The sequence below is a fragment of the Bison bison genome, unplaced genomic scaffold (assembly GCF_000754665.1).
Source record: "Bison bison bison isolate TAMUID 2011002044 unplaced genomic scaffold, Bison_UMD1.0 scf7180017864289, whole genome shotgun sequence".
Taxonomy (NCBI): domain Eukaryota; kingdom Metazoa; phylum Chordata; class Mammalia; order Artiodactyla; family Bovidae; genus Bison; species Bison bison.
In genome coordinates this window covers 15,491,964-15,512,564 of record NW_011494861.1, presented here as the reverse complement: position 1 = coordinate 15,512,564, position 20,601 = coordinate 15,491,964, and the positions used below count along the sequence as shown (strand labels likewise).

The window sequence follows — 20,601 nt, the reverse complement described above, 5'->3', positions numbered from 1 at the left end:
CCATGAAGTGATGGGACTGGATGCCATAATCTTAGTTTTCTGAATGTTGAGCTTCAAGACAACTTTTTCACTCTCCTCTTTCACTTTCATCAAGAGGCTTTTTAGTTCTTCACTTTCTGCCATAGGGTGGTGTCATCTCCATATCTGAGGTTATTGATAGTTATGCTTGCTCAAAAGTTCATTTTTGTGAAGACATTCTGTTAAAAGAGTAGTAGTCTTGCATGTTCAAGTACTGTATTAAAAAAAAAAGCCTGAATTTTAACCTTCATTTTGAAATGCTTTCCCTGTAATTACTGCTCTTAAAACCCATGTTTTATATGTCAGTTTTTACATTAATTACTGTTTTGATTAAAACTGTCACTCTTTGCTTGAATCTAGCCTCTCTTTAAATTTATTAAAAACTTTAAAAAAATGTAAGGCTCTTCATACATTTAGAAAAGTTGAGTTATGAGTTACCTGAGTCAAGTTTTTTGAAAATGTCATTTTATTATGTTAGTCTGCAGTTGATAAAATCTACTCATAAGGTCACAAAAGTTCCTTTCGATTTATTCTCTTTCTCCTGCTTTAAAAAGGAGAGGAGGAGGGAGAGAGGGTTTTTTGAATAAGAAAATCCTTAGGATAGAAAATGTAATATTTAAATCTCTTTAAAAGCATTTAAGAGTAGCTTAGAACAGATAATCTCTTGAAAACACCTTTAAATATTGAAGCTGTAGCACTTATTCCCCTAATGATTGACATGCATTATTAGTTAATTCACTGTATTCAGAATATTAAAACTTTACTCATCTTTACAGCTGTATAATGACAAAATGATAAGTGGCAAAGGAGAAGGAAGATTTCAAATTCAGTTATTAACTTTTTAAAATATTCTTTTCAGCTTTAAAAAGACTTTGTTTGTTTTTAGAGCAGTTTTAGGTTCACAGTAAAATTGAGAAGGTACCAAGTTTTCCCCAACCCATGCATAGCCACCCTTATTATCAACATTCACCACCAGAGTGGTACATTGATTATAATTGATAAACTTAAAATTGATGTTTAAATCTATAGTTTATATTAGGGTTAGGGTTCACTCTTGGTGTTGTACATTCTATGGATTTGTACAATATGCATTCTTCTTTCATTTAGTAATATGCATTCAAGTTTCTTCCATGTCTCTTCATGGCTTGGTAGTTCATTTATTTTTTTTTTAGAACTGAATAATATTCCATTGTCTGATTGTACCACAGTTATTTATCCATTCACTGGTGGACGTCTTGGTTGATTGCTTCCAAGTTTTGCAATTATGAATAAAGCTGCTGTAAATATCCACATGCAGATTTTAGTGTGGATACAAATTTTCAGCTCCTTTGGGTAAATATCAAGGAGAGTCATGCTGGATTGTATGGTAAGAATATGTTTAGTTTTGTAAGAAACTGCCAAATTGTCTTCCAAGTTAACTGGCCTATTTTGCCTTCCTATCCACAATGAATTAGAGTTCCTGTTGGCCCCGCATCTTTGTCAACATTTGATATTGTCTGTGTTCCAGATTTTGGCCATTCTAATAGTGTGTAGTGGTGTTTTATTGTTTTAATTTGCATTCCCTGATAACATATGATGTGAAGTATCTTTTCATATGTTTCTGTGGAATCTAATATTGTGTAGCTGGAGTCACACAATATATAGTCTTTTCAGATTAGCTTCTTTATCCTTAACTTTTTAATCTGTTACTTCAGTTTTAGCTTTGCCTCATTTATAGATATTTTTAAGAATGTGGTTAATTTTGGAGGTATACTTTCTTCTAAATATTAAGTACCAGAATTATAAAAATAGAACCAACGTGATATATTCTGCACTCTTACCTTTCATGTGACTTGTCCAGCACTATCTTTAGAAATGTGAAACATGCCACAATCAGGTAGTGATATTTTTCAATCATTTAAAAATTATTGAGCAGATATGTGCCATGGAGCAGCTGCCCCAGTGGCTCAGTGGTAAAGAATCTGCCTGTCATTCAGAAGACATGGAGATGTGGGTTTAATCCCTGGGTTGGGAAGATCCCCTGGTGGAGGAAATGGCAACCCATTCCAGTATTCTTGCTTGGAAAATTCCATGGACAGAGAAGTCTGGTGGCCTACAGTTCATGGGGTCACAAAGAGACACAGCTGAACAACTAAACAATAATGAAATAGCATACTGCAGTATACAACAGTATGGATTTTCTCTTATAGATAAAGTTTAGAATGTATTGGAGCCATCAGAGGAGCAACCTAATATATACTGGGCTTTAAAGAGATTTCTGGAGTTTCCTGAATTGAATGAGACTTAAAGGGTGAATAGGGGTTTAACATCCCTAACTTATTTGAGCCAGACAAGACCTAGAGTGAAAAAGCATATGTTGTGTGTGGGGAAATCTTCATACTTTCGTTGCTAAAATATAAAACCTGAGGCAGATGGTGATGAAAAATAAAGCTAGAGAGGTAGGTAGGGGCCACAACCCAGGGATCTTGTATGACGTGTTCAAGCAGTTGGGATCAATTCTGCTAAGGCACCATCAAAGAGTTGTGGTTTTTTTTGTTTTTGTTTTATGTTTGAGGTACAAAACACACCCACTAAAGGGCAAAAATCATAGGTGTACATCTTGATGACTTTTTATGTATGTACACTTGTGTAACCACCATCCAGATCAAGATACTCAGTGTTTCTGGCACCTAAGAATTCTTTCTACTCTTTCTCCTCCCCAGTGTTTCCCAACTTTCCCAAGAGTAAATTCTCACTTCTAGCACCATAGTCTGTTTTTCTTCTAAATCGTACATCATGTATTCTTTTTGCTCCTTCTATAAACTGAATCCTGCAGAAGGTGCTATTTTGTATCTGGCTTTGTTGATTGTAGTATTCTGAAATTTGGCCATGTTATATTTAACAGTAGATCAGTTGTTCTATTTTTATTTTTGCTGTATAGTATTCCATTGTATGAAATTGTCACAGTTTATCCACTCTACTGTTTATGAACATTTGGATTGTTTACAGTCTGTTTTTGGCATTTTATGAGTAAAGCTGTTATGAACATTATTGCATACGTTTTTTGGTAACCATATGTAGTCATTCCTCTGGCAGTGAAATTTGGGAGTCCTTAGTCGGCTTTTGTTTAATCTAAGAGGATACTGCCAGTTTTCCAAATGTACCAGTTCACACTGCTAGCAGCATTGTATGAGAATTTTGCATGCTCATATAGCCTTTAATATGTGGTATTGTCAGTTAGTTTTTTTTTTTTAGCCATTCTGCTAGGTATAGTTTCTCATTGCCATTTTACTTTAAACTCCCCTTGTGATGATTCTTAGAAGTATCTGATACACTTATTGGCCATTTTGATATCCTCTTGTGAAAGAGGATCTTTCAAGTTATTGTCCTTTTTTATTGCTTTTGTTTTTGGTCATAGAAGAAAACCATAAGTGAATGACCAGCTGCTGTGAGGAGGGTGAAGGAAGACAAAGCTGGAGACAGATCACTTAGAAGGTCACTGTGTGATCCAGGTGAGAGAGACTATATATATCCTGTATGAGAGCAGGGACTTTGTTTCACTAGGAACTACATCTTCAGATCCTAAGACAGTGTGTGGCACTTGGTCAGTGCTCAGTAAGTAATTTTTGAATGAATGAATGAATACAGCCTTCAATCATAGAAAGAGAGATAGAAAGGAAGATACAGATGTAAGAAATGATATAAAATTTTTAATGAAGGTAGAAGAGGGTGGAATCTAGGATGCTTACCAGATTACTAGGTTGTGTACATTGAGTGTCACGTTGTGTAGTGAGGTAACTAAAGAAACAAAGGCTACAGAAGGCATTACCAGTTTAAAAAAATAGAGACAAGTTAATTACCATGTGACCTTGTGCTTATTACCTAACATTTGTGCTGAGTTTCTTCAACTGTAATATTAAGATATAATGATATCTGGTATCTAATAGGATCATCGTGAGGACTAGGTGAGATAATGCATGTAAAATTTAGAATAGTGCCTGGCACATAAAATATACTCAAAAACGATGAGAGAGAGAAACAAACAAAAATCTCTGTCTTCATGGAACTTAAATTTTACTAGTGGCAGTTCCACACTGTAGCAAAATAAGAGAAACAGCATATTGAATGGTGAGAAGTATTTTGGAGAAAAATTAATCAGGAATGAGATGGGAAGCACAGATTGTGGTGGTAGTATGATTAGGGTTGAGGGGTCCATTTTAAATAAGGTAATCAACTGAGGCCCTCCCTCAGGGAATTCACATAATAATATGTGTAGGGAAATAGGGAGAAAGTTCAGGATTGGGAGAGGGAGAAATTGTTCGTGATTTAAGATTAGAAAAGTGAAAGTTAAGTCGCTCAGTCGTGCCCGACTCTTAGCAATCCCATGCACTGCAGCCTACCAGGCTCCTCCGTCCATGGGATTTTCCAGGCAAGAGTACTGGAGTGGGTTGCCATTGCCTTCTCCAAGATAAGAAAGGAGGCCCCCTATTTTATGAAAGAATAGCATGTAAAATTAGATTTGTTTGTTGTATAACCCACGGCGGTTTGGCGTATCCCATCCTTTTGTCCTCTGTTGCCTGTTGCACACACTACACAGACCTAAGCACGTATTTATTCCCTCAGAGATCATTGTTACCTATTTTGGAGGAAATGTTTTGTGTTTAATTCTGGTACAGTAGTAACAAATCAGTAGGTTCTCTAACAGTAGCTGTTGCTGCTGCTAAGTCACTTCAGTCGTGTCGGACTCTGTGCGACCCCATAGACGGCGGCCCACCAGGCTCCCCAGTCCCTGGGATTCTCCAGGCGAGAACACTGGAGTGGGTTGCCAATTCCTTCTCCAATGCATGAAAGTGAAAAGTGAAAGTGACATCACTCAGTCGTGTCCAACTCTTAGCGACCCCATGGACTGCAGCCCACCAGGCTCCTCCGTCCACAGGATTTTCCAGGCAAGAGTACTGGAGTGGGGTGCCATTGCCTTCTCTGAGCTACTACTTGGGAACAGCAAAATATCTTTTTACAATTTATATGGCTTTTTCAAACCACTTGATATATGTAAATAAGATACATTGTAGCTGTAGGCTTCTGGGTTTGGACTCCATGTAGCAATTGGTTCATTCTTTTAAACTCTTCAAAATAGAAGTTTGCCTGAGATTAACAGTCTAGAAATAGTTCTAAAGTGGAAAATGAATCTATACTTTTTTTTTTAAGCATTCTTTTTCAAGTATGTGCAGTTGAATATCCTTGCGACTTTGTGTTCTGGAAATAGTTTGAATTCTTTTAGGCATATTTCACTAAAATAAACAGTGATAAAAATGTCCTTAGGCCTTGGCCAGTAGATTATGGGGACATTTTAATAGTACGAATGTTATTGTTATTTTGCTATTATTAAATAGGTTATATCTTTAACACAAAGATTCCCTAGGTCAGAGTGTGCACTAAGTATCACCCACCCATTGCAAAAGAAGCACATTGCCTTTGAAGCTTACCTATTCTGAATACATGTGCCTGTTTTTTCTTTGCTGCCCAGTTCTAGACTCAGTCAGAGCCCTGTGGTAGCTACGAAGTTCCACAAGGAAGTCTAGGACACAAGCTCCCTCAGGAAGAAAAAGGTAGAAACAAGTAAAAGTAAAGGCCTAGGGCTGTGATTCATGGGGCCGCAAAGAGTTGGACACGACTGAGCGACTGAACTGGACTGAGGGCTATTAGTGTAACACATGTGCTGCTTTGTTTTCTTGAGTAAAGAGGGAATTCTTTGTTCTCCAGTTTTGTTGTTTGATACCTGATGTTTTCCTTCTAGTTCAGCACTAGAAATTTGCTTCATTCAAAATCAAATATCATCAGTACTCCAAAAATGAGTTCATGAAGGTTTGCTTTCTAATTGTAGTTTAACTGGAATGTTTTGTAACAGTTTAGTAATGTAAGTGTAGGAAAAACAACCTTAACAAATATGTTGAATGAAAGAAGCCAAAATAGAAAACACATGCTGATGACTTCATTACATAGAATTTTAAAATAGTTAAAATTAATCTACAATATTAGAAGTTAGGATAGCAGTGGGCTCTGACAAGAATAAAGAGATAATGATTGAGAAGGATAGTGAGGGGCTTTCTGGGAAGGACGAGGTATACAGGTATGCTTACTTTGATAATTCATTGAGCTGAACACTCTGTATACCTTTTATGTATGTATGTTATATTTCAATATATTAAGTATCTTAAAATATTTATAAAATTAAAATTCACTTTGTGTTTTAGTCCCCTGATTATTTTTCAGTGAAATATTCTAATAAAATATGCTTTGTGGTTCTCTTCCAAAGAAATAATAGAAGTTGCTGTAACCTGATCAGAAGGTTGTTGGAGGATTAAATGAGATGGTTTGTAAGTGCTTAGCACCCAGATCCCACCCCCGCCACACACAGTTTTGGGATATGGGATAGAGGGGGAAAAGATTCAGGGAGTACGTAAAGGTAAGTTAGAGGTGGGTGAAAGCAAGTATAGCCTGTTGAAGATGACTAAGGTGATGCTGGTAAGGAAGTTTAGGCCTTTAGATTGTACCAGTGAAGACTAATAACAGCTAACTTGGGAGTATTTGAATCACTTTCAATAAGTTAATAATGCTGCTCTGGCACATTAACATGGAGGACTGTTACATAGATGACAGTTTCAGTGTATTAGGTTGGAATAGAACACAAAGATTCAGATAGATTTAAGCCTGCTGCTGCTGCTAAGTTGCTTCAGTCGTGTCCGTCTATATGCGACCCCATAGACAGCAGCCCACGAGGCTCCCCCGTCCCTGGGATTCTCCAGGCAAGAACACTGGAGTGGGTTGGCATTTCTTTCTCCAATTCATGAAAGTGAAAAGTGAAAGTGAAGACACTCAGTTGTATCCGACTCTTAGCGACCCCATGGACCGCAGCCTACCAGGCTCCTCTGTCCATGGGATTTTCCAGGCAAGTGGGTTGCCATTGCCTTCTCCAAATTAAGCCTAAGTAGTACATATTGTTAAGTCTAAGGATTTGTTGTTCATGCTGTGCTTTGAAAATATCACCATTTTGGTACACTTGAGTGCTCTTCTCAGTTACTGATAATTTATGCTGCAAGAATAAGAAGCTAAATTTAGGCATGTGGTGTTTGTGAAGGTATTTAAATATATTGGTAATTTTTAGGCCTTATAAAAAGAAGAGATTCACTTTATTAAAAGTTTATAATTCAGTTGAGGGAACCTTTTAGATTCTACTATGAATATTCAGTATTATTCTTTTCTCAAAAGGCTTTAGTGAAATTTATAAATGTAAAATTGTGTCTTGACTATATAAACAATCAGATAATCTATTGCTGAGTAACAAACCACTCCAAAATTTAGAGTGGCTTAAAACAGCAACTGTTTGCTTATAATTGAGTTAGTGCTTGGAACTAGGTTAGCTGCAGGTGGTTCTGCTGCTGGTCTCAGAGGTTAGTCATCTGGCAGCTAAAACTGGGGCTGATTGTTCTAGGGGTCTGAGCTGGGACAATTTTTCTCTGTTCTGTTGGTCTCATCTCAGGTCTAGCTCAGGTGCCCTTCACATAGTGGCACCATGTTCCAAGAGAGTAAGAGTGGAAAGTTGCAAGGTTTCTTGAGGCTTTTATGTTCTGTCTGGAGCTCTACAAACATCACTAATGCTATATTCAACTACAGTTTTCAAAGTAAGCCAAGGTCACCCAGATTCAAAGTGGAGGAAAAGATTCTCTTTCTTGATAGAAAGAATAGCAAAGTCAAATTACAAAGGGGTGTAGCTAAAGGGATGGGAGGAACTGTGGCCATCTTTGCAGACTGTCACAGGAAATGATTCAAAAACCTAAGGGAAAACTTTTTTCAGAGTAAAGTTAGATAAACTAGGTTGGAATCTCAACCCTTGGTGGCTGTGAGATCTTAAGAACATTGCTTAACTTTTCTGAGCCCTGATTTTCTCAAAGTTGTAATAATATTTTGCAAGGTTATTCTGAGGATTAAAAAATAAAGCACTCTAAGTTTTTAGAATATTTTGACCCATCCATACATTCTATTATTATTTTAGAACTTGTCATTCCTTTAAATTTCCATTTGCTTATGTTGTTGTTCAGTTGCTAAATCATGTCCAACTCTTTGCAGCCCCATGGACTGCAGCATTCCAGATTTCCCTATCCTTCACTGTCTCCTGGAGTTTGCTCTAATTCATGTCCATTGAGTCGGTGATGCTATCTTATCCTCTGCCGCCCTCTTCTTTTGCCTCCAGTCTTTCCAGGCATCAGGGTCTTTACCAGTGAATAGGCTCACATGGCCAAAGTATTGGAGCATCAGCTTCAGCATCAGTCTTTCCAATGATATTCAAGGTTGATTTCCTTTAGGATTGACTGGTTTGATCTCCAGTCTGTGGGACTCTTAAGAGTCCAGCACTGTAGTTCAAAAGCATCACTTCTTCGGCTGTCAGTCTTCTTTAGGGTCCAACTCTCACATCTATCTGTACATGACTACTGGAAAAGCTGTAGCTTTGACTTTATAGATCTTGTCAGCAAAGAGATGTCTTTTCTTTTTAGTATGCTATCTGGGTTGTCATATTGCTCACTTATTACTTGAACCTGTGATAATCTCCTTCAAAGATAGGAATGCCAGCATAATTTGCTACTAATAAGTGGTATCCCAGAGGCCCTCTGAAAGATACAGTTGAGAATTGTTTCCTCTATTATTTGCTAGCTTTGATGTTAAGACTTGATTGCTTATAAGTTATCTGCTTAAAATAATCAAACAAAACCCTAGATTTTATATTTGGGTACATCAGCCTTGAAGTATCTCTCTACCTCCCTCTTCCAAGTTGAAATATGTATATTCATTGTAAAAAGGAACTGTCAAGATTTTTTTTAAATTGCATTTACACCTCATTAACTAATATTAAACTGTTTGTGATATTAGAATACTTGGGTTTTTAAGTTTTTAATGTCTTTTGTTTATAAGTTTCTCTTTTGTAGTATTTAGGGAAGAAATCATCTAAAATTGGCATTACTTAACAATATTAAATTCAGAACTTATATTTTGGCCACAGAGAATTTGTCATTGTGTTGCTGGTGTTAGATATCTTTTTTTCCCCAATGTCTTAAGGTGGGAAAGTAAGATTATTGATTTGAGACTTTCTTCTTTTTAATATGGACACTTAAGGCTATTAAAATCCATCTAAGCCTTACTTTAAATGCATCCCATGAATTTTGGTATGGTGTATCTTCATTTTCATTCATTTCAAAATATTTTCTAATTTCCCTTTTGATTTCTTCTTTGACTTAGGTTATTTAGCAGTATTGGAGAAGGCAGTGGCACCCCACTCCAGTACTCTTGCCTGGAAAATCCATGGACGGAGGAGCCTGGTAGGCTGCAGTCCATGGGATTGCTAAGAATTGGACACGACTGAGCGACTTCACTTTCACTTTTTCCTTTCATGCATTGGAGAAGGAAATGGCAACAGTATGTTGTTTAACTTCCCTATATTTGTGAGTTTAAGGGTTTTTTTGTTGGTAATTTCATTCCATTGTATTCAGAGACTACAGTGTTTATGATTTCAATCCTTTTAAGCTTACTCAGACTTGTCTTATCATCTAGCATATATGGTCTATCTTGGAGAATGTTTCATAAGCATAAGCACTTAAAGAGTTCTGTTGTGTTGAACATTCTATGGATGTCTTAAGTCTAGTTGATTTATAGTGTTATTCAAGTCTTATCTATCCTTGTTTATCTGTACGTGATACTTTGGATAGTAAAGCCCTAGGTTTCTTCTCTAGCAGCTTTCTATTAATTCAATTGACTTTCTGTTGGTGAAAGCATAAATATTCCAGCTTGATATGTTTGCTGTTGTATATTAGCTGGCTTCTTCTGTATTAAAACCATAGGGAAGATATCAAGAAAGGGGACGGGGGGAAGCCCAAGACATTCTCTGATTTTAAAGAACCTGCTCTGTTGAGGATACTTTTAACATGGACTTAAGAAATTGTCACAGCAATCCCAGTTAGAGATGTTGGCAGCCTAAAGTAAGGATTTAAAAATGGATGGAAAGGTTTCAAAAAACACTGAGGAAATAAAATGAATGGGACATAATGATTGTTAGTTGAGGGGAGAGCAGGTTTGAGGAAAACTGAATAGTGAAGGATGATTACTTATGCTTCTCTCAATAGGTAAGTCACTTCATCATTAACATACGGAACAAAAGGTTTGGTATGGTTGAGATAGTTTGAGACCCCAGTTGGACATGAATGACTAGTAGTCAACTGGTTATATGATGCTGGCACTCAGAAGAGTGGCTTGAAATTTTGGAAGTCATAAGCATCCAGTTGGTAGTCAAAGGCTGAAAGTAGATGAAATCACTCAGGGAAATTTTGTAGAGAGGAGAATTGAGGAAGGAATTCTGAAGAACTGCATTTATGGGTGGAGGGCAAGGATGGGCAGAGAAGGAGAAGCCCTCAAAAGGGACATGTAAGGAGTAGCCTGCTAATTAGTGGAATACCTGGAAAGTATGCCATTATAGAAGCCCAGAAGGGCAGCATTTGCAGGAGAAACTGGTTAACATTACTAAACACATAGAAAGAAGATAAGGATTGAGATGTGACTGTTGAATTTCATAAGAAGATTGTTGATACACTAATAGTGGTTGGAATAAAGTGATAATTTGAAAACTCAGAGGTGAGGGAGAAGAAAATAGAGACCAGAGGATAGGCACAGGGATTGAGTTACTTTTTTTTTTTTTTTACTTATAGCATTGTGGAGATAGAAGTAAAATTTTTTTTTTTTAGCTCCTTTTCACAAAGATTTAAGCTTAAATGCTTCCATATAAGCAAGGAAAGAACTAATAAATTAGGATACATTAAAGAAACAGTATTAGTGTTGTGCCTTAAAATGTCTCAATTTCATTGAATTCCTCAGGAGTTTTATAAATTAGTATTTAACAATCTGGAATATAAATTTCTGAGACACAAGTTAATTTTTTTTTTATAGTGAACATTTTCCCTTACATTCAAGATTATTGAGGACTTGCCAATCAGATTTGTCATTGTGTCTCAAAATAACTTCTGGGGACAGGAGGAGTAAACTTCCTTTATGAAAAGGAGCCATTATTTTAGCAGGAGGACAGATTTCAAAAGATAAGTGAGTTATCTTTTTGGCTTAAAAAAGAGTCTTAATTAAGGAGACTTCAGTTTTTTTTTTCTCCTGTCTTTAAGCTTATTTTCTTATTTTTCTTTTTTTTAAAAGATATTTAATTTTTAAAGTAAAATGAATTAATATACAGAAAGGGCTCAAAACAGTTTCTGTGCATTGTTCTTGGTGTTGGTTTTGTTATTGTTTTTTAGGAAGTGTTATTATTCATAAGACATCAGTTTTCACAAAGAAAACAAGTTTCAGACATCTACAATTAATTTGAAAGCAGTTAACAACATATATCTGACTTTGTTATTCTCATTATTCTTTGATTTTTGGGCCACCATTAAATGGTGAGGACATATGTACATACAGCATATGTAATCTTCAGCAGACTATTAATGCAAACTAAAAAAAAAACTCTTTGATGTTTTGCTGTGACAGATAAGTTTCCCTGCCTACTGCCTCACAGCTCCTTTAAGATGATGCTTTTGACTTTGGCCTTTTTATTTCACCACCTCTGTAATAACTCTAATGACCTCTTGTGGAGCACGTTTTTACACACAGTGTAGAACTTTGCTATATAGAATAGGAATCTGAAGCTTCAGACTTTATACCAAAAGTTAGTAGCTGTCCTTCACTTGCAGTGTTTCAGCTTGATCAAGCAGCTTCTCTGTGAATGGCTTTATCCTTCCTTACTATTTCTTCTGCTAAATTTGGCTTTACATTGGAAATAGAAGTGTTTGCTTTTGTCCCTCTGAACTCTGGGAAAATAAGCCACCTAAATTAGCCCTGTGTAGCTTTCTCAACCCTTTTAATCAAGTTCTGTTTTCCAGGCCTGTTCCTCCTCTTAAGTCAGAAGTCCTTCTCTTTATACTGGTCCTAAGAATTTGTCTATATTTGCACTAACATTAGCATATTAAGTTATTTATATCTAGGATGTTGTGAACAGTATAAAGTTACAATTCAGTTTGTTTATTTTGGGAAGAAGTATTTTTACAGTCAAAATTGAGTCTTCACAGGGTGTTATTGCTGGAGAAACCTTGAGTCTTCAGAAATCTGACACTGTTTTATATGTGAATTAACTAATATTCTGAGAATTATAACCCTGAGTGGTATTGTACTAAACCTTCATTTATTTTTCTTCTTTTTGTTTTTATTTTCTGCTCTTAGCATCACTTTTCAAGATAGTTAAAAATTTTCTCTTCTCTGATGTTGCCCTGTTTATTGGTTGCTATGGAAATGTCCCAGGCAAATGGCAAATTAAGGCCAAAGATAATAATTAAACTCATCTCATGGGGTAGGGCAGGGTGGAAGGAGATCCAGGATTTTCTTCTTACAGACAATAAGGTTTTGTTTGTTTGATGTAATATCTTGCTCTAGGTAACTTACGCTGTGAATTAACATAAGAACTGAGTTTTAGTCTCAACTTGACAATTTATTAACTTTGGGCAAGTTATTTAATGCTGCTGAAGATCAAGAGTTACCTATAAAATGGGTATAATAATGCTTCTGAAGAGTGACTAGGCCAGAATAGATACTTGAGGAATTTTAATTTTCTTACTTCTCTTTCTAAATCAGACACACATAAAATAAACCTTGATGGAGGAGATGGTAATAACTTTTTAACAATTTTTAAAATGTCAGTTTGAATATATTTAAATGAAATCTTCAAAGCAGTATAATTTAGCTATTTATTTAATTTAGCTATTCCCTTGTAGCTCAGTCGGTAAAGAATCTGCCTGCAATGCAGGAGACCTGGGTTCAATTCCTGTGTCAGGAAGATCCCCTGGAGAAGGAAATGGCAGCCCACTCCAGTATTCTTGCCTGGAGAATCCCATGGACAGAGGAACCTGGCAGGCTATAGTCCTTGGCATTGCAAGAGTTGGACACGACTTAGTGACCAAACTACTACTACTACTAGAATTACTGCTGTGCTCATAGAACAGTCTGAAACGTATCTTTATATTTTTAAATTACTACATTAAAATTAAAAACTATGGCTTTATAAAAAACCTTTAATGGCTATTTAAACAGCTTTATTGAAGTATAATTTACATGCTGTAAAATTTACTTAAGTGTACAGTTCAACAGTTTTTAGTAAATTTTTAGACTTGTGCAACCATCGGCACAATTTTAGAACATTTCCATCGTCCTAAGCTCCCTTGCCATAATGACTTAATTGCACCTGTTAAGTGGCAGAAATTAGAGAATTTTAAAGTACCAGCTTATGGGTTAAGCTGGCCTGAATTTGAATCATAGTCCAGCCACTCACTAATATTCTGGTTTCTTTATCTTTAAAATGGAAATAACTATATCACAGTGTTGCTGTGAACATTTAATTAATTAGATACAGTATATAGAGCACTGAAAGTACTGGCACCTAGTTGGTGCTTAACAAATACTGGTTACTGGTGGTGGTTTAGATTGTGGTTTAGATTTGTGGTGGACATTTAAATGAGAGACACACCTGAAAACACTTGGCATGAGACATGACACATGGTTTACTTTTGGAAAGCCAAGCTCTGTTACACATCATGTTATCATAATTTTGCCTATAGTAGCTCTTTGGGAATTGCTTTAATCACCCTTAAACCTTAAGGCTCACAACATGTAGTTGTTTGTTGTTTTGCAGAGGCATGGGTTTGAAAGGAGTTACTACAAGGCATTTACATGACTTGGAGTTTGATGTCTGCAAACTAGTCACTTAGCTGGTGGAATGAGTCAATGGTTTTATTGTTTACTGTTCACTGAAATAATTTTCTTACTCTGATAAGATTTTATTTCCTTTTAAAAGAAAAAAAAACTCTGATGATAATATTGAAGATTAATTTTATTAATATAGGTGGATAAGGATGAGATGGTTAGATAGCATCATGGACTCAATGGACATGAATCTAAGCAAACTCCGGGAGATAGTGAAGGACAGGTGAGCCTGGCATGCTGCAGTGTGTGGGATCGCAGAGTCAGACATGACTGAGTGATTGAACAACAACAGCATAAGAGATATTTTGAGTGATGGTTTTTAATCAGAATTTAGAAGTTGGGAAGAATTAGTAAAATGTCAATGTCACATTCTGTCTAGTAACTCCTATCAAGGGTATGGAAGAAGGCACAGAAGATGACCTTCTAAATGCTGTTTAAGCATACTCCTGTGGGTGTAAGAATGTGTATTTTATTGGGGAAGTTATATATGATTTTTTAAAATAAGTTTGGGCTCTCTTCAAGGTCAGACTGAGTGCTGTTTAATTTGTATTCTGAATGATCTATTACCAGTTATCAACAGTAAGATCACCAATTGTTGCCATCTACAAAGGAGAGTAGGTCTTGTTTAAACTGATGGGAAAGTTAACCATTGCTCTCATCATTGAGCAGCAGAGTGACTCTTGTATTTTTTTTAGAAATAAGAGGATCCATCATTTATGTTCTGTTTCTGATTAGGAAGGTTCCAGTAGAATTACTCTTAATGAGCTAGATTTAGTCTGAGCTCTAACACATATTTTACCTGCAGACTTTGAGCACATGTGCATTAATTAATAGAAAATTTTTTTTCTTACATAGCCTTGCTCTGAGGAAGTTTAAAGAATCTAGATGTTGGTATTTAATAATTTTATTTTGTGTTTACTCTTTTTATTTGTTTTTTAATTGAAGGATAATTGCTTTACAGAATTTTGTTGTTTTCTGTCAAACCTCAACATGAATCAGCCATAGGTATTCATATATCCCCTCCCTTTTGAACCTCCCTTCCATCTCCCTCCCAGTCCTACCCCTCTAGGTTGACACAGAGCCCCTGTTTCAGTTTCCTGAGACATACAGCAAATTTCCATTGGCTATCTGTTTTACATATGGTAATGTAAGTTTCCATGTTACTCTCTCCATACGTCTCACCCTCTCCTCCCCTCTCCTCATGTCCATAAATCTATTCCATATGTCTGTTTCTCCATTGCTGCCCTGCAAATAAATTCTTCAGTACCATTTTTCTAGATTGCATATATATACATTAGTATACAATATTTATCTTTCTCTTTCTGACTTACTTCACTCTGTATAATAGGCTCTAGGTTCATCCACCTCATTAGAACTGACTCAAATGTGTTCCTTCTTATGGCTGAGTAATATTCCACTGTGTATATGTACCACAACTTCCTTATCCATCATCTGTTGGTGGACATCTAGGTTGCTTCCATGCTCTAGCTGTTGTAAATAGTGCTGCAATGAACAATGGGAAATGTGTCTTTTTCAATTTGGTTTCCTCGGGGTTTATGCCTAGGAGTGGGATTGCTGGGTCATATGGTGGTTTTATTCCTAGTTTTTTAAGGAATCTCCATACCATCTTCCATAGTGGCTGTATCAATTTACATTCCCACCTACAGTGCAAGAGTGTTCCATTTCTCCACACCCTCTCCAGCATTTGTTGTTTTACACTTTTTGAAATGATGGCCACTCTGACCTGTGTGAAGTGATATCTCATTGGAGTTTTGATTTGCATTTCTCTAATAATGAGCAGTGTTGAGCATCTTTTCATGTGTTTGCTAGCCATCTGCATGTTTTCTTTGAAGAAATGTCTATTTAAGTCTCTTTCCCACTTTTGATTGGGTTGTTTGCTTTTCTGGCATTGAGTTGTATGAGCTACTTATATATTTTGGAAATTAATCCTTTGTCAGTTGTTTCATTTGCTGTTATTTTCTCCCATTCTGAGGGTTGTCTTTTCACCTTGCTTAGTTTCCTTTGCTGTGCAAAAGGCTTTTGAGTTTAATCAGGTCCCACTTGTTTACTTTTGTTTTTATTTCCATCACTCTAGGAGGAGGTGGGTCATAGAGGATCTTGCTTTGATTTCTGTCATCAAATGTTCTGCCTATGTTTTCCTCTAACAGTTTTATAGTTTTTGGTCTTACATTTAGGTCTTTGATCCATTTTGAGTTTATCTTTGTGTGTCGTGTTAGGAAGTGTTCTAATTTCATTCTTTTACGTGTAGCTATCCAATTTTTCCAGCATCATTTATTGAAGAGGCTGTCTTTGCCCCCATTGTATATTCTTGCCTCCTTTGTCAAAATAAGATACCTGTAGGTGTGTGGGTTTATTTCTGGGCTTTCTATCTTGTTCCATTGGGCTATATTTCTGTTTTTGTGCCAGTACCATACTGTCTTGATGACTGTAGCATTATGGTATAATCTGAAGTCAGGAAGGTTGATTCCTCCAGCTCCATCGTTCTTTCTCAAGACTGCTTTGGCTAATCAGGGTCTTTTGTGTTTCCATATGAATTGTGAAATTTTTTCTTATAGTTCTGTGAAAACTGCCATTGGTAATTTGATAGGGATCGCATTGAAACTGTAGATTGCATTTAGTAGTATAGTCATTTTCACAATATTGATTCTTCCTACCCAGGAACATGGAATATTTCTCCATCTGTTTATGTCATCTTTGATTTCTTTTATCAGTGTCTTATAATTTTTTGTGTAGAGTTCTTTTGTCTCCTTAGGTAAGTTTATTCCTAGAGATATTTTTGTTTTTTGTTGCAATGGTGAATGGGATTGCTTCCTTAATTTCTCTTTCTGGTATTTCATTGTTAGTATATAGAATTGCAAGTGATTGCTGTGTACTGATTTTGTATCCTGCAACTTTGCTAAATTAACTGATTAGCTGTAGTAATTTTTTGATACTATCTTTAGGATTTTCTATGTACAGTATCATGTCACCTGCAGACAGTGAGTGCTTTACTTCCTCTTTTCTATCTGGATTCCTTTTATTTCTTTTTCTTCTCTGATTGCTGTAGCTAGGACTTCCAGAACTATGTTGAATACTAGTCCACAAAAGTGGACACCCTTGTCTCGTTCCTGATGTTAGGGGGATGCTTTCAGTTTTGCACCACTGAGAAGAATGTTTGCTGTAGGCTTATCATACATGGCCTTTACTGTGTTGAGGTAGGTTTCTTCTATGCCCATTTTTTGAAGAGTTTTGATCATAAATGGCTGCTGAATTTTGTCAAAGGCTTTTTCTGCATCTGTTGAGATTATCATATGGTTTTTATCTTTCAATTTGTTAATATGGTGTATTACATTGATTGATTTGCGTATGTTGAAGAATTCTTGCATCCCTGGAATAAACCCAACTTGATCATGGAGTATGAGGTTTTTGATGTGTTGGTGAATTCTGTTTGCTAAAATTTTATTGAGAATTTTTGCATCTATGTTCATCAGTGATAAGTGGCCTGTCGTTTTCTTTTTTTGTGTTGTCTTTGTCTGGTTTTGGTATCAGGGTGATAGTGACCTTGTAGAATGAGTTTGGAAGTGTTCCTCCCTCTGCAGTGTTTTGAAAGAGTTTTAGAAGGATAGGCATTAGCTCTTCTCTAAATGTTTGATAGAATTCTCCTGTGAAGCCATCTGGTCCTGGGCTTTTGTTTTTTGGGAGATTTTTGATCAAAGCTTCAATTTCAGTGCTTGTAATTGGGTTGTTCAATAATTTTTGCTTCTTCCTGGTTCAGTCTTGGAAGATTAAAGTTTTCTAAGAATCTGTCCATTTCTTCCAGGTTATCCGTTTTATTGCCATATAGTTGTTCATAATAGTCTCTTATAATCCTTTGTATTTCTGTGTTGTCTATTGTAACCTCTCCTTTTTCATTTCTAATTTTGTTGATTTGATTATTCTCTCTTTCTTGATGAGTCTGGCTAAAGGGTTGTCAATTTTGTTTATCTTCTCAAAGAACCAGCTTTTAGTTTTATTAATCTTTTACTACTGTTTCTTTCATTTCTTTTTCATTTATTTCTGCTCTAATCTTTATGATTTATTTCCTTCTGCTAATTTGTTGTTGTTCTTCTTTTTCTTTTCCACTTGCTTTATTTAGGTGTAAAGTTAGGTTGTCTATTCGATGTTTATCTTGTTTCTTGAGGTAGGACTGTATTGCTATACACTTCCCTCTTAGAAGTGCTTTTGCTGCATCCCATTGGTTTTGAGTTGTGTTTTCATTGTCATTTATTTCTAGAAATTTTTTGATTTCCCTTTTGATTTTTTCAGTAACCTGTTGGTTATTTAGAAATGTATTGTTTAATCTCAATGTGTTTGTGTTTTTTACAGTTTTTTTCTTATAATTGATATCTAGTCTAGTGTGTCAGAAAAGATGCTTGATAATGATTTCAATTTTCTTAAATTGACTGTTCCATGTGCACTTGAGAAGAAGGTGTATTCTTCTGTATTTGGATGGAATGTCCTGAAGATATCAATGAGAGCCATCTCATCTAATGTATTATTTAATACTTATGTTTTCCTCACAAGGAATACTTATGGTTTCCTTTGTGGGAGTTCTCACTATTTGATACTCCCTAGGGTTAGTTCTCTGGTAGTCTAGGGTCTTGGAGTCAGTGCTCCCACTCCAAAAGCTCAGGGCTTGATCTTGGTGATGTTGAGAAGAGCCATTTATTTCATTGGAGTGGTGAGACCAAAATACCAGCACAGTCGCCGTAGGTGGGGTGTGGCACTCTCTTCCTGTTACTTTTTTATTTTTTTCATTTTTATTCCAGGTGGTCACCTGTTGCAATAATCTCTTTGGACACACCTAGAATTCCAACAGAGTCACTTAATTCCTGTTTCTTTGTCCAGTGACAGCTCCTTTGTCTTCTCAGCCTCCTCATGCTTGTTATGATTAAAGTGTCTCATGTTTACTCTTGATTGAAAGAATGTTTATTATATTCGCAAAGTCATATGTCCTTTGTGGTTTAGATGTGTTTTGTAGTTGAAGGTGGTGTAAAGAACTGTCTTTGAGAAGCTTGAACAATGTTTTAAAAGATGACTTTGGAGAAAGATGTTTAAAGAATGAGGAAGTGGAAATTCTTCTTGTATCTACTACAACTTAATGACAGTTTGAGTCTTGAGAAAAGCTTTGGTTTTTGATTTTGCTGATTGAAATAGAATCATCAAAGTGTGACTTAACCCTATTCTTATTCATTAAATTTTCTATCCAAAGTCAAACTTTTAAAATATTGTTCTCTCCTTGTCTCTCAAACCCATGTTTTTGGTCAAAAGAGTGCTTTTTAGCGAAGAACTGGGTGCTGATTCTGAATGATAATTCTATAAACTTTGTTATGCCTCTAAGAGCTACTTAACTGGAATGTGTGAGGGGTTAGCAATTATATACTTCATTTTACTAGGTTAATACAGATGGAAATGATACATTTCATTATAAAAGTAATAAACTATGCTAGTTCTTTGAAACATAAATTATAGAGAAGTTCTTAAAGGGTTTTTAATGAATTTTATAAAGAACTAATAAGTAATTTTGATGACTTGACCATCCAAATATGTATAGTAAAAGAAGATCAGTTTATTAAAGAAAATATTTTTAATAGTTTTATAGTAATTCTTTGTGTTCTAAATGTGGTCTGTCTTCTCTTGTTTTCATTATTTCAGGTTTTTTGTACTTATATAAGTAAATTGTGATTGTATACATTTTGTAAGTTGCCCAACTGTGTAACTACTGTTAAGTTTGTTAGATATTTTCTGTATCTTTTTCTTCTATCCATTTATATTCATTGATACCAAGACTGTAGGATTTCCACCCCCCAACACAAATGACATCATACATATTGGTCTGAAAATTTTGCTTTAACTTAACATTTCTACATGCTTAATTCTCTTTTTAATTATTCTGCATGTTTTGATAGTATAGGCATACCTTGTTTTAAAAAACAATGAAGTGGATCATTTCCTGGTTCTTCAGTGCCTTAACATTACGATCAGATACCATTGTTGTTGTTTAGTTGCAAAGTCATGTTTGTCTCTTTTGTGACTCCATGGACTATAGCCTGCCAAGGCTCCTCTGTACATGGGATTTCCCAGGCAAGAATAGTGGAGTGGGTCCCATTTCTTTCTCTAGGGGATCTTCCAGACCCAGGAAAATCTCTTGCTTTTTAGGTGGATTCTTTACCATGAGCTACTGGTTATGAGTTAAAAGATCCTATAGTTTTTGGTTCCTTCTAATTCTTTAGTCTCACCTCATATCTTTTTGTCTTGCTCTCTGTTTTATTTTTTGTTTTGTTTCTGGCTTCCCTGTAGCTTTGATTTTTTTTTCAAGCTCCCCATTTGTACTATATTGAATTTAGTCTCAGAATCTGTGATTATGTTTTTCTTTTACCTGTTATAAAATCTATACACAACGCATATTGGGCTTTCCTGGTGGCTCAAACAGTAAATAATCTGCCTGCAGTGCAGGAGACCTGGGTTCAATCCCTGGGTTGGGAAGATCCCCTGAAGAAGGGAATGGCAACCCACTCCAGTATTCTTGCCTGGGGACTCCCATGGACAGAAGAGTCTGGAGGGCTACAATCCATGGGGTTGCAAAAGAGCAGGACGCAATTTAGCAACTAAACAATAAAATCTGGGTTATTATTGCAGCTCTTTCTGTTTTTAGCTTATTCAGCCTTACTAAACCTCCATTTCTCATGGAGTTGACAGTTGAACTCCATTGACCCTCTGATCAGTTGA

General features: G+C 35.9%; 1 protein-coding gene across 1 annotated transcript in view; it reads left to right on the top strand.

Moving 5' to 3' along the window:
• The first annotated feature begins 2,097 nt into the window (after positions 1 to 2,097).
• The window catches only part of RC3H1 (ring finger and CCCH-type domains 1), a 63,499-nt gene continuing 44,995 nt past the window's right edge, over positions 2,098 to 20,601 (top strand). Inside the window, exon 1 of the mRNA XM_010850082.1 lies at positions 2,098 to 3,509. The gene's annotated coding sequence lies outside the window, so the exon portion shown is untranslated. The remainder of the gene's footprint in view (positions 3,510 to 20,601) is intronic.